This window comes from Mastacembelus armatus, chromosome 1 (assembly GCF_900324485.2).
Source record: "Mastacembelus armatus chromosome 1, fMasArm1.2, whole genome shotgun sequence".
Lineage (NCBI taxonomy): Eukaryota > Metazoa > Chordata > Actinopteri > Synbranchiformes > Mastacembelidae > Mastacembelus > Mastacembelus armatus.
Window position 1 is genome coordinate 16,601,168 of NC_046633.1, and position 12,953 is coordinate 16,614,120.

Consider the following 12,953-nt stretch of genomic DNA (forward strand, 5'->3'; position numbering starts at 1 on the left):
AAGCAAGTTTACTGTGAGCTGCAACTTCATATTTAAAGTAGAGATGTGAGAACAGTATCAATCTCCTCTCTAATCAAGTAAATCCTCTCAAAAAAGTAAATAGACCCAGTTTAAATAAATTAACCTTCAATGATTTTTCTAAGCAAAATGTCAGATATATTCCATGTATTTCATCAAGCAGTGGATGTGTTTGTACAAGGATACTTTTTATAATTTTCAGAATTATATTGGCGATGCATGATGGATGATCTTTAGCAACAAAAAAAAATGTCTTTGGTATAGGGTAATGGTGTGTGTAATAGGAAAAAAGCACACCGGCTGAAAGATGTGGTAGTGTTCAATTATTACCACTCGCATAATTAATTTTACACAAATGACAACATTGGCACTGATATGAAGTTGAGATATGAAGTCCAGCTTATTATTGTCTTACAAATCCACCGTTAAATTGTTGTCAGTCTCCCTTGTCTCTCACTCACTCTGATTCTTAACACTGCTCACTTCTAGCATGTCTCTACACCATGCATAAAGCTCCGTATCACACTCTCATCTTCTGGCTATTCCTCTCTGTCTGTCCATCTGTCTTTTTGAGACACACATGCTCACCCAGCAGCATGAGCTCATATCACAGCCCCATGTCCCCACACACATTAGAATTCATAATGTTTTTTTCTGTTTCACCTCATCTCATCACTGCCTGATTCCTCCCTAAGAATTATTTTGCTAATCGTTTCCTCAGTATCATGAGTGTGACACAAGTAACCTATTTCTTAATTTTTTTACTTTAAAAAAAAAATCTTGAACTCAAAACTCCCTCCTCATCTCCTTAGCCTCCAAAAAAATGTGTTTGTTGATTGCTGTTATGACAGGATATTAAGAAGGTGAAGGCTTGTGTTATGCAGGGTTATTGGGTCTGCTGACATGAAGTCAGCTCTCATCTGAAGTCAAACACACCACAGTGACCCTCAGTGCACACTCGCAGCACTAGTGTCAGGAAAACAGGATATTAGCAAGCCTGTAATATAAGCAGAACTCAGGTGTTGTGTATATTACAAGACTACCCTGATGCAATGCCTTATATGTCTACTAACCTACTGTTTAAAGATTTTCTCAAGTCTTTTAGTTTGGTAGTCCAGCAGAAGTAATATTTGGGTATATTTTTTTATCCTGCACAACCACCAAGTAAATTAAGTCATGAGTTGCAGAGGAAACAAGCCTGCCAATCTTTCTGAAGGAAGATTAGCTTGAAGAGGGCATCATGAGAGGGCAAAAAACTCCCTTTCTTGTTTATCAGACTCACTGCCAACTGGACCACAATAATTTATTTCCACTGAGATATGAGGAGGACAAAGCAGGATGTCTATATTTAGGCATCATCTTAAAAGTGATGCTTCAGATACATCACTGATTAACAAACTTTTTCTGTTAAAAGTATATGACACCCACAAATTCCACAGGGCTGCCTCACTATATTGACAGTAAACCCAGGAGCGACTTCATATTATTGATTGGCGTGTTTGCTTGATGGGCATCACCAGTCCTTCTGTGCTGTCTTGTCAAATGTCTATCCATCTGCCCCGATACAGCCCGTCTCCTCAAGCTAGACACAAATAAAAGAAAAAAAAAAGTGTAATACTTTCTTCCAATTAGTCAGTGGTTAAAAAACATTTTGGCTTGTGACCCTTTACAACCTGAGAGCGTCTGATTGGAACTCATCCACATCTGAGTTATGAGGCGTTCAACCAAAGAGAGGATTTGTAGAGGCCTTTATCTTACATGATAAAATGATTAACACATAAAAATCTATTTGAATTAAATATTTGTTTTTTTTTTGTTTTTTTTTTTAAATTATAGAGTCCCAAACCTTATGTGGGGTGCACGTAATCTCCAGACAGTCAGGAATATAGTAAATACTCTCTTCCTCTCCTAGACTCACAGCAGACATTTTAACTTGTCACAAAGCAAAAAAAGCAATAGTGTTACTAATGACATTATAATTTAATGCAGTTTAATAAACAATACAGTTTAATAACTATATTAGTGAAATCCGTTACACTACACATTGCCCCCACTCATAATGGGAAAAATATGAATCAATTTGAGCTTCATTCCAGTTGTTCACAGGTGTGTAATGTGCATATGCACATTGAGCACATCGTACTGAAAGTGTACAAAAACATTAAATCAACTGTACTAATTAAGCGTTTAGAAAATTAAAATAAAATTGGCTTTCTTTGAGTTTGGTAAAACAATATAACACATTCACGCATTTCATAATGTACATAAAAGATTATTGTACATAAACAACTTATTACTGAATGATGTACATGAATTGAATTGTGAGTGTTGTGACTATGTTAAGAAGCCATAAGAAAATTATTTATCCAGCAGATGGCACTGTGGGACCTATCTTGCAACAGTAAGAGAAATGCTTTCACCACAGTAGCACTCAGACCTCAAGATACAGCCACGCCATCAACACGCCTTCCTGGAGAGCTGTAGAGAGAAAGAGAAAACATGCAAAGGCTGAATCTTTTTGTCATTCTAATTGCATATTGGTTTATGCATTTACAGGTTTTTTTGTCCTTGTTGATTTTATGCAGCCAGGACTTGTGAGATGTTAATTTTTGTGAGTTAGTGTGTGCTAGCACTCATTGTTGTGGCAGTGATATTTGCGTAAATGAGTGCTTGTTTATGTGCTTGTGTGAAGCTTGTGGGCGTGTTAATGTGGGTCTCAGCACGTGTGTGTTGAGTTGGTTGGGTGTGTTTGTTGTACTCTCACCCTCTAACAGATATCCCCATCCTGCTTGCCATTTAGATTTGGAGAGCAGCCAGTTGTAGAATGCTCTCCTCCTCCATCTCTCTTTCCTCTCTCTCTCTCTCTCTCTGGACAATTGGATTAGTGCAGAGTGATAGAGACTAAAGACAGAATCTCACTGCTGCAGCCAGTAGCTTGGCCTTGTTCCACATCATATAGACACGCGCAAATACACATGAATGCCACGTGCACACACACACACACACACACACACACACACACACATACACGTAGACACACACACGCACACACACACACACACACACACCACCACCACTGCTGTCATTCTACCCTGAGGCTAAGCTAGCTAGTTTGATATCCAGATGGCTTAATTACTGCATGCGTAAAGACAGTCACACCAGTGAATGTGTGTGTGTGTATGTGTGGCTGTCGGTTGGAATCTGAATAGACAGTTTTGTTGTGGGTTGTAACTTTATGCAGGGGCAAATGTAAAAGTATGCAAAAGTAAAAATGTATTAAAAAGGCAAAAGAATGCAGGTGCTGGTTGTATCTTAGGGTTTTCTTTCAACTGAGAGAAAATGTATAAAAGAGAGAAAAAGAGACTCTAGGTCATGATTGTTATGAAGGATGTAATTTGGCCTTACATAGAAAAGGTAAATCTGCTGAAGAATATATTAACCCTTTTTATTAAGATGTTATATTATAAAGAGAATTCAGTTCTCATAGAAGTTTAGCTGTGTACAGGGGAGTCCAACCCATGTTGCTTGTTTTCCACCTATCCCTGCCCAAACCCAATGCTGATTACCTGAATCAGGTGTGTTTATTCAATCAGAAGCTGGAAGATACCATCTCAGATGAGGGTGCGGTGAGGGAAGACAAAGTGAATTAGTAATATATTAATTGATATTTTTTCCCTGGATGGCACATCAGTACAGTGGTTAGCACTATAGCTTTTCATGAGAAGGGGTACAAATCCCAGTGGCCTTTCTGTCTGGAGTTTGCATGTTCTCCACGTCTGCTTGTTTCCTTCAGGTACTCCGACTTCCTTCCACAGTCCAAAGACATGCAGGTTAGTTTAACTGGTGACTGGATGCCTGCAGGGTGACAGACTGGTGATCTGACCAGAATGTACCCCACCTCTCACCCACTGTCAGTTGTGATTGGCTTCAGCCCCCACTGCAACCCTGAATGTCAGGATAAGTGACAGATAATGGACGGATGGATGGTTTCTTCCCTTTTGCTGAGGTAATTTTTCAAAATTTTTACCTCCACTGCAGAGAATTAAATGAGAAAGTTGATAGCACTCTAAGGTCCATGCCTGTGTGAGAGCCAGGAGACCATTAGCCCACGAGCACAAAGACTGAATAGACATATACAGTAGATGTCGCATGAGCCACTTCTGTCTATTACAATGATACGTCACTGCGGCCGCCATGTTCTAGGAGCCAATTAAGCTTCCTAATGCATGTATGTGTACAAGGGCATGAGGTCTGTTCAAACTAAAATCATCATCTCTCACTGAATTTACAGCCTATTTTCCGGCTCTTTGGTTTGTTACAAACCCGGAGATGTATTTAGGAATCAGGATGTTTGGTTACATTAAAATGTGGATGTTTACTCCAAAACACTTCTTTCTTCATTTGTCTTCTTGGCACAATCTTTTGTTGATTGTAACACTACATTTTAATAATATTTAAGATGAACTTACCCAAGTCAGAAATAATCCTTCCAGTGTTTAACAATAATTAATTGACATCTTGTAACTTTTTTTTTTAATCTGTACACAAGCTGTAATGTAAAAATGACCAGGATTGTTCAACCTCTAATAATTTTTTGGCATTTTGAATATAATATTATTACTGTTCACTAACCCTGATAATTGCAACTGAACTGCTGTGAAACAAAAACATATAAGGAAACAGAAAGGATAAATGCATTGTAAGAAAAGGAAGAAAATTATACTGAGAGAGGGCTAGAGGTAGTGCAACTGCAGTGTTATTTCCCTGATGACTTGTCTTCCCCCATGTGACCTACTTCCACTATGGGTTACATCAGATCCTATCCACTTAGTAATTCATCTCCTTTAGGTGTATGTTTGTTGGTGCATGTGTTTGTGTATTTTTGAAGACAGTATGGAGTATGCATACGTGCTTATGCCTTGTGTTTTAGAATTATTCGGCAACCTTTGTAACAACAGTAGGAAAATTCATTGTGTGTCTTATCGTGTGTGTGTTTGTGTAGTCATACATTAAAAGGAGTAAAGTAATACCAGAGGCCATTTATCCAGAGATCACTGTGACCCTGTGGCAGCTTCTACTTCCATATTCTTACCAAGTAATCCACCCTGAGCGTGTTTGTGTGTGTGTATGTGTGTAGGGGTGTGGGCTCACGTGCATGTGTGCATGTTTGTGTGTGTTCCCAGTAGCAAAGAATCAAATATCCTCACTACAATGCTTCTCTTGTGTCTGGTTGACGATCCTTCTTGTTTTACTGCAGCACCAGTAGGGTGTCATGTGCTCCTCAAGTAAACAAGTGAAGCTATTTTGGACATGTTTTTGCACAAAGACAACAGTCAGTGTATCTGTGATGTTTTTGCCAGTTTGCTATGTCAAACATACTAGGTTGTGACTGCTAAATTATTTAAACCTGTGGGAAAATGTCATGTCCCACAGTGTATCAAGCATGAAAAAGAAAACTGTATGAAATAATGAAACTTAGCACAGTTCACAGTTGAGTTTTGAAGCATCAGCAGTAAACTAGTTAGAAAATTGCTCACTGGAGAATGTCACTGAGAGCTACAGCAAAATCAAGGAGAGTGTTTTTTTTAAGGTTAGTCTAAAATTATAATAGTTAAGTTTTCAGCTCTTTTCATTTAGTGATTGCTATGGCTGCTGATGGCAATGGTAAATCCCTTTTAATAACATAGGTCTCATGGTTGTGCTTGAAATGACACTGGGGGCAGCAGGAAAAGCTTGAGGGGCTACTCTGTTAGAAATGTGACAGTAGAAAAGCAGCAGGTGTTTCCATTACAAACTCAAAGACATGTTTTAGACAACCAAAGCTACAATATTAATGGTGTTATTATTACCCTGTACTTCCTGTTAAAGAATTTAATTTTTGATACACTTCCACCTTCCTCCCTGGCCCCAGTCTGTGGTCCATCATTACCTGGTCCAGTCAGGTCTGCCTACACTAGCTTGCATCTCATCCTGTGTAATCAGCCAGCCAGTGTAAAAGCTCTGCAGTTACTGTGTGAGATTGTTGACAGAACTCTGTGACTCCTCTGTCTTCTCACCTATTACCTGCAAACTGGTTATCCTACTTAAACTGTTTTTGTCCTGGACTCCAAATCCACTTATTGCCTTTCTGTTTCTCCATCTCGCTTGCATATAACCTCTATACTGTTGATCTGGTCAGTAACCTGTCCCTTGTTTTTGTTTTTTTTCTGCCTATGGTCTATTATCTTTCCCTGGTTTTGATGTTTGGTTTGCCACCAATGGCATTATTTACACTCCCTTTACTTCCTTAGCTGCAAGTTTCTGCTGCATTGGGTTTTGTGATGTGGACCAAAGCTATTGACCTGCTCCTCCCCTGTATATTGGCCTCTGGAAATTATTGTTACCCTGTGCAATCATAGTCACCTGTAAATTTAGTCAAGTTTTTGTTTTCAATGTGTGCTTAACGCTCACTATTGTCCCCCCAGCGTGTGTCGGTGCTCTCCTGTGTCTGTAAGTCCTCGAGTAGCAGGAGTATAGATTGTATAAAGTTAGCCAAATGTTAATGTTGTTTCATGTTTGGGGCTGGATCAAATAGCACACAGCTGAATATAGGCTGCCTCATGCTGGTTAATAAGTATAAAATTGTTGGCTGGATAACCCAAAACAGTGATCTATAATAGGTTAAAAGCCTTTGTAGCATTTTATTGTAAATGTTGGACTTACATTGACCACACTGCCTGGGCAATGTTCTTCTGTAGTGGGGTGATATTAAGTCTGCATTATTCCACTGGCCCCAACTGACCAAGTATGTGTTGTCCACAGTACAGTTCCTGTGACATGTACAGTCAGTTACGCCAAAGCTTATTATGTTCAAACGGAAATGAAATTTTTCCTCTCCTCAGTTTCTCTATGGACAAACCCTGATGCCTTTATTTCATGACAGGGGATTTGTATTAGAAATGATTAATGTTCTATATTTATTTCCTAATATTATATGCAAAAATTACCTACTGCTGTTTGCAGCTGAAGAGTGAAGCTGATGACCTACCCCCACCTTATTTTGAAAAATAATGATAAAAAAAAAAAACATTCTGTCCTTCACTGTCTCTCCATCCCTCTCTCCTTTTCCCTTTCTGTCAGCTCCCTGCTGTCAGGGATCTTTCTTAAAAGTACGTGTCAGAAATGGAGGGAAAAGATGAAGAGGTAGTAATGGTGGCAAGTGTTTTGAAGATGTGTGTGCATGTGCCTGCCAGTGAGGTCCAGGTGCTCTTGCAGTGTCAGAGAAAACGGCGAGCTCAATCTGGGGTCGGCTGATTGGCCAATTAGGGACTGTTTCCATGTGACATGCGGCAGTCAATTTACTCTCCCTTTTTCACTGTCTGCCCCTCTTTCTCTTTCACACCCATCCTTAAGTGCCTCTGTCTTTACCGCTATCCTATCTGTCTCTTCCAGTATCTCTTCCTCCTTTTCTTCCTCCCATTCAATTTGTTCCCTCTTCCTCACTTACCTACAGTCTGCTTCACTTTTTTCTTACCCGTGAAAACCCCTCCACCCCAGCCTGCTTTTCAGTTGCATATCCCTCCACCTCTAAGTTTCCATTGTCCATTACTGCTTCTAACCGCTCCATGATGCGCGCACAAACACACACACTCTCTCTTTCTCTCTCTGTCTCTCTCTTTGTCTCAATTACTCAATATACAATGATTATCTAGATATGCCCTCCCACTTATGGGAGAAACAAAGCAACAACCATTCAAGAGCAGATACTCAGTGTGTCAAGACATTAACAGTTAGGACACATAAAGTTATGTTGTTAGATATATAGCAGTATTGTACTGTATCTACTAACACAGATGATACTTTTTAAAAAAAAATCTGTTCTAAATTTGATTTAGCTCGATTCAAAATGCTTTATCATCCCTTAAGGGGCAGTTTGATGCTATCAGTTTGGTAAACGTAAGTACATATAGACAATCTGTACACATAAAAAAATAATATAGCAATAGAAATATTAAAAAGGTTTGAAGTAAACAGTAACAGTCGATAGCTGGGTAAAAATCTCAAGCTCCACTTTGCGGATCTCATCAATACCTTGAAAATGTTTTTGTGTTCTTCTGACAAAGAAAACTAGCAGAAATAACAAAGTTAAAATATGATAAGAGAAATAAAATGTCTACAATCTTCTCCAAAGTAAACACACACTTCACATTTTCACTAAATCTGAGTTTTTCATTAGCCTTGCCATGAATTACTTTATGTATTTTGGTGAGATTGTAATTTCTTCAGATTTGGGTACATTTAACTCTGAACAAGGTCATCCCAGTCTACATTCTGAGTTTCTGTCATAAACTGACAATTTTTATCTGTGTTTCTTTAATTCCTTTTTTTTTGTTGTTGATTTAAAATACACAACTGACTGACCACCATGGACTGGACTCTTACTGATTACTTTTAATACTTACTACCTATTACGTTAACTACAAGACTACCCAAATTTCCCTTCAGGGACCAATAAAGGTTATCTCATCTCATCTCATCCTATCTCACCCAGTTAGACTGCAGTATGCTTGATAGAGTAGGCCTATCTGATAATCCATTAACATGTAGTAAGGCAAAATAGCATCTAGGACCAAAATGCCCTAAAATCTTTAAATGTTTAGTATTTGTTATAAAGTACTGTCGCCCCATGCATACTGCTTCATCTTATTATGCCTGCTTAATAAGCTGTATCATATCCTTTTACTCCAATGCACATTTTTTATGCAAATTTGTTTAATATGTAACTGATTTTTAATTTTATCAATAGACTAACTGAATATAATGAAATATTGAAAAATCTTAGTTACTCTGAAGGCACACTCTGGGGACAAGAGAAAAACAGATGAAAGAAAAGAGGTAGAGGACAGAGAGAGATCAAGAAGCAGAGGGTTTTATGTTCATTACAACTACTGGCTATTAAGGTCCTGATCCTCAAGTCAGTTCACATATTTACAGGGGAGGTAATGCAGCTTCCTTCCATGTAGGCAGGAAGCTGAGACATTAAAACAGAGAAAATAGATTATAGTAGTAGTCATTACATCAGTGACTATTTGATTATCTTCCATCCTATTTAGTGTGATGTATTTAATGTGAATAAAAATTCCACTTTTTTAATGTTCAAAAGATTCACAAGACACAAAGAGTTTAAGAAGCGCAAAATCTACTTCTCCCAATTTCTTGTATAAAAAATTAATTTGTGCTGTTCATTATAACTTCTACTTCAATGCAATGGCAGCACAGTTCAATAACTGCAGATTTAATGCAGAAAATGGCTAATGTTCAATTCAGAAAAGATTCTCTATACCATTGTTGTGCCAGTGCTTTCAACAGGCTTCCAAATTTTAACCCCATCTTAACAGCAGCTTTAAAACCAAACACTTTTCTAGTCCACAAAAGCTAAACATCTTGTAGCTCAGAAGGCTGCAATGTGTACCACTCATCACTTTGTGGGTTCAAATCTGGCACACGGTGTCAGCCACATGTCTCAATCAATACTACACAGCTGAGCAAGTAAAAAACATTCCCCAGTTGTTGTGGGGGAGTCTCATTGCCAAATCATTTAACATCCTCATATCTAACTAAACATATTGTTGGTGGGACCTCTTAGTCTCAGCTTTGTTGGCATTTTGGCTGAGTGCCACTCGTGAGCCGCAAACCATTTTGTTTTCTCCACTTTGACCATCTGTGATGGTAGCCTCGCTTTCTGATGCTCGGACAAGTTGGGCTGCCAAGGACTCGTCTGCACACTGAAAGAGAAGGGGGAGCAGTGATGTGTTTGCTCTGTCAGCACTCCAGAATTTTTTTGCACAGGCACATATTCAAACACAACATACACATACACGCAGCCTCAGATGTGCAAAGACTCAGAGATACAATTATTAGACAGATTTTTTGTATGCATGCTCGCTTACACACACACATTCGCACATAGACATAAGTGTATGTGCATGTATTCTTTGTTGCCACTCCAGCTCTTGTCTTTTCCTCTGGTGCCCCTTGTTGGGAGCTTTGATATTGTTTCCAAGCCTGGTTTCCTCTGACCCGCTTTGATGCTAGAGTCTAGTTGTCTTGTCATCTCCCCTCTCTTCTTTTCCCTCTCTCTACCTCTCCTCTCCCTTTTGGTGTGTCGAGACAGCAGGAGCACTGAGCTGCTCACCACTCAGCGTTCTTAATCTCTTTCTTCCTCTCCTCTCCCTTCTATGTGCATTTTTTTGTCTAACTTACATCTATTTCTTGTCTATTTTGATGTATATTTCTCTCTCATGTTGTTTTCAATTTAGCTTTAACTTTTTTTTTTTTGCCTGTATTCATATATACATACATACTTTTTTCATTTTATTAAAATATTAAGTTATATTGTTAAATACTTGCACAATGTCCTTTCAGATCAAGCTGAAATGTTTATTCAGATAATTAACTGATCATCAGAAAAACTGGTAATTGCTTTGTATGAAGAAAAAATATCAAATATTTATAGTTTCACTAATGTAGTTTTGTGTTTAAAATGCTTTTTTAAACTGGTTGCTTAGACCTATAGACCTATTCTGGCTCACTGGCACCTTTATCAACAGAAAAAGTGATTTCCTGCCCTACCTAATTGAAAGTTTTATGGTGAACTGTAATCATACCCAACACTGGGTCCTGGAGTACATCTGTAGGTCATGGCAGCAAAGTGTATCACAAGAGTCAATAGTGCATTTAATGGTGTCTGTTTTTAGTTAATTGTCCTGCTTGCTTGTCATTCTGTCATGGTAATGAGGAAACATCTTACTTTTTGATCAGCAATGGAGCTCTATGCCAAAGGGGCATAACCTGTATCAGTCTTTTGTTACACACACAGTACAGTTAGGAGGATCAGTTTGTTGTGGTTTGGATTTTTATGGGATTTGTTTACAATAAGAAAAACCTTTATTCTTGTTGCAATATTTTTCATTGCTTTGTGTTTGTGATTTCTGTCTGTTATCTAATGGTTGAAATGTCATGCTATATAAATAAGATTAAAAATAAAAAGCAATCCAGCAAGCATGTTAATAATTAAATATGTCCCACATAGTAAAAAGATTATCAGCCAGTATCAGACACTCATTTACCTTATGTACGCATTTAGAACTTTGGCATTTATCTGCCACCTTCCTTCATAATGCATTACCACAAGTGCAAAGTGAGGAACGAAAGATCAAAGCAGCAAAAGAGATAATAAATATCAAAGATAGACGCTGACCCAGTAACCTCCTGCAGAGGTCTTCTATCCAAACAAATGCCACTGACCAGGCTTCATGCTGATATACTGACTGTAGTCTAGAATTACAGACAAGATGGAATCCATTGTGGTCTGGCACAGATATTCTATACACACCATCAAGAGAGGTTTTTTATTCTTTCATGATTCCCTCATGACATATCACATTCTCTTTTGTCTTTTTTTCTTAAGTAAACATATTAGTCTCTATCTTTGAGGAACAACAGTGTCAAGTTTTAGATGGCGATGTTGCATTTAAAAAGAAAACAGTAAGGACAGAATCAAAGCTCGGAGAAGAGGCAAAGGGAAAAACAGAGAGGAAGACAGTCATGTGGCCCCTTGCTAGAAACCAAAGAAAGAATCACTAAATTAATTAAATAATCGGAGTAACTTCCCTACTACTCTTCAATTACCTATATAATCTGTGTCTTTATCTTATGTCCTTGTTGTCCTTGAGGACGTTTGTGTCTATTACATGTGTGCTCTCACTGGCTCATCAGACATTGATCATTTGGGTTCAGTCTTTCCTCATTACCCCACAGAGTGACGAGGTGTGAAAGCCACACAGATAGAGGTCACAATGTAACTCAGCAAGATTATTACACTGGTCACTGGATAATTACATTATTATATGAGAGCAGACAGGTAATGCAGCCAAAATGACCAGGCAGCACTTTTATTGGGGAAGCGGGTGTGGTGATGGTGATGGTGACAGGGGAGGGCCTTTGAAAATCTCTGTAATTTCATTTAATAGCCCGTGATTATTAGGAAATTACACTTCTACTTTGCTGTGGTTGTGGACTACAGCGGATGGATCCTTTTGTAAAAGTCAAAAGGTTTGATATGAAAATTACTTTTTTTTTTTTTTTTTTATCAGACCCTCATCATTACAAATTTTGTATTTTGCAACAGTGTGCGAAAAATTCATTTTTTTGGACATTCAGATTAGTAATTCAGATGGAGCCATTAGGCAAGCACAGATTCTTAATGCTTTTGGTTGCTCCTCCTCCAAGAGGAATTAATGTATTTGGCAATGCACTGATGGACTGGCACACACACACGCACACACACACACACACACACACACACAGGAGGCTCTGCTATCACTGTGGTTCTATGCATAGATGCATGTCCTCTGTTTTGATGGAAGCTAGTTAGTTCAGAAATAATTTGTTGTGGAAGGACGTGCATCCTCAGGTTATTATGTGCCACACCAAGTTTCCCAGTGTCCCTCTCATGTATCATTCAGCACACTAGTGCGCACACACACACGCACTAGGTGCTTTCAGCGATAATAACTGAGCGGAGGTCTTGGCCCTCTTTATGAAAGGAATCTGGCTGCAGGATTGAATATGTCTGCTCCAATCAGATGGTAGCATGTTGAAAATGATTACAAGAACCACAATAGTCTTAATTGTGGCCCCGAGCTCCAGCAATCTTAATGACTTTGGTATGTACCAATAGCTCCGTGCGTATGTTTGTGCAGGAGTTTGTCATATAAATCATTTGGAGAATAAGAGGACAATACATTACAATGGAATGTGTAATGTTCTAAGGAGGCATGGCATTTTGTGTTTATGAGACCCTAAGATTATGTCTCAGCATCCTTTGTGTTTATTCATCTACTTGCATTGTATTCACCCTGCCAAAGCATGATATAATGATTGTTTTTGTGTAT